We start from the raw sequence: 2,500 nt of genomic DNA on the forward strand, positions 1-2,500 counted from the left end.
ACGTGGATGGTTCCCTACAACTATTTCTCTTCACAAGTTAAATAATCAGCCCACTACTTTCATTGAATTTGGGTGTTTTATTTAATTTTAATAATAGAACGTTAAGAAAACGTAGAAAAAATGACAAAAACATTGGAAAAAGCTTAAAAAAAAAAGTAAAAATATTGACAGAAACTTTAAAAAAAAGTGTCAAAAAAGACGACCAAACGTTGGAATTTTTTTTACATTTTGACCCAGAAAAACTAAAAGTTGCATGATGGTCGACGGGGAGGACAACACGAGGGTTAAGATCCTTAGAGGCAGGGTGCGATTCGCCCGTTTGATGATGATGAGAAAAGGACACAAAACTGTAACAACTTGGAAAAAGATGGTAGAAAGAAGGAAAGAAGGAAGGCAAGAACAGGTCGAAATAGTATCAAAAACTTAAAAAACAGTGACGTAAGAAGAAAAAAACGAGAAACTTGTAAAAAGTAGAATGAAGGAAGGATAGATTAGGTCCAAAGAAGGCGACAAATGTCACATTTTTGGTGGAAAAAAAAAAGAGGAACAATGTTCTGGACAACAGCCTTGTAACTATTAAACATTTAGTTAAATATCTCCCGTACCCCCTGCAGTCCTCCAGAGTACCCCTAGGGGTGCACGTACCCCCATTTGAGAAACACTGGCCTAGACCATATATTATTAGTTTAAGCTCTATCTATAGCAGTGGTTCTCAAACTTTTTTCAATAATATAGCCAATTTGAATTGTGTTTTTAAGCCAAGTACCTCCTGAACAGCGATAGATTGACCAAACAGCCATGTCACTGACAAACATTTAAATGCTGATGAAAAAAAGTAACAAAACCAAAAAGAAAACGTAAAACATCGGTAGAAATAAGGAAGTAAGGCAAGAATAGGTGGAAAATAGTATCAAAAACTTAGAAAACGGCGACAAAAACACAGTAGAAAGAAGGAAGACAAACTTCGAAAAAAGGCGGAATTGTTTTTTGAAAAAAGCGATTGTAAAAAATTCTACAAACTTGGAGAAAAAAAGGAGGAACACGTACACGTTCTCAGATGGGGGTACACGTACCCCCATCTGAGAACCACTGGACTAGACCATATATATATATATATATATATATATATATATATATACCTAAAATAGAAGTATTTTAAACGAAGTAAAGAGCTGTAACGTGAACATATAGTGCCATAGAACAGTGGTTCCCAACCTTTTTTCCTTGGCGCCCCCCCTACTTGTGTCTAAGAAAAGCTGAGCCCCCCCTCCGAAACTGAAGTTGAGGTAACTTTCCCTTACTTTCTTTTCTGATATGGAGGAGTTATCAGCACTTTTACGTTTCTCCGCCATGTTTCGTTCATAAAATAGTGATGCCGTGGCGGCAGGAAAAACGAGGATGCTAGCAGCTAGCTGCTGACCTGATGACAGCAGGGTCCCAGGTTAAGAGGTCCCGGAGGTTTGGCCTACTAAGTAGCCTGCCTACAATTTTAAGCGAGAACAAAAATATATAGTATATATATTTTTTTTTTACCTCAACCTCAAAACCAGATAAAGACTTGCGCCCCCCCCTGTGATCTTTGCCGCCCCCCTTAGGGGTCCCCGGACCCCAGGTTGGGAACCACTGCCATAGAAGATATAATCAGAGCAGCAGTTGCTGGTTGTATTTAGCCGCTAAGGAGCTCCGGTTGTTTACCCGCCGATAGGTGACTGTGAGCCGGGTACAGGCACCGCCAGACGGCGCTCCTTTCACGCGCCGTGGTGGTGGAGTTTAGACAGAAAAAGTGAAGTTTAGGCACCAAAACGACTTTGTTAACTTTAGGAAAAAGATGTTTTTTTTGGATTAAAACACTCTCGAGGACTGAACGATCACTTCCTGGGGGAAGGTATTTAGTTTTCGCTGCAAAGTGAACTCCGCTCTCCTGCTTTAAAGCGCTGTGTTTTACGTTGACACCACGTCGTCACAGGTAACAGCAGAGGTAGTTTAAGGTTTCGTTGGCTCAGTTCAGAACAAAGATCCGCCACGAGGCGAGCCAAAACTTGCGACTAACGACACAAGACGTTGAGGATTTCCTAACCTGAGATAAGATTAATTAAGTTAGTTAGGATCTGTAATACCAAATTGGAATTTTTTTTTTTTTTGCCGATTTTTCATGCTTTTTTTGGAAATTTTAGATCCTTTTTTGGACTTTATTTTTTTAGATATTTGGCGGATTTTTATCCGAGGTTTTTGGCGCTGTACTCATTAATTTTTTCTGGTTTTTTTTGTTGCTTTTGCGCTGTAATCTGCATTTTTCCCACAATTTTTTTTACGCTTTTCTTCCGACGTTTTGGGCGCTTTTTAATAATAACCATATATAATACATTTTATTTAAAGGCGCCTTTCTCGGCACTCAAGCACTCCGCACAGGGATACATAAGTAAAATATAAATAAAAATAAAGAACAAAATAGAAACAACAGAAAGAGGAAGAGCAATTGACATCAAGTGGAATAGGCAGT

General features: G+C 38.9%; 2 protein-coding genes across 5 annotated transcripts in view; one reads left to right on the forward strand and one right to left on the reverse strand.

Annotated features, from left to right (window-relative positions):
• The window catches only part of LOC116034141 (hemicentin-1-like), a 1,482,957-nt gene that overhangs the window by 1,349,130 nt on the left and 131,327 nt on the right, over positions 1 to 2,500 (reverse strand). The window lies entirely within an intron of this gene.
• The window catches only part of kif1c (kinesin family member 1C), a 35,971-nt gene that overhangs the window by 4,933 nt on the left and 28,538 nt on the right, over positions 1 to 2,500 (forward strand). The window lies entirely within an intron of this gene.

Source organism: Sander lucioperca, chromosome 17 (genome assembly GCF_008315115.2).
Source record: "Sander lucioperca isolate FBNREF2018 chromosome 17, SLUC_FBN_1.2, whole genome shotgun sequence".
Taxonomy (NCBI): Eukaryota; Metazoa; Chordata; class Actinopteri; order Perciformes; family Percidae; genus Sander; species Sander lucioperca.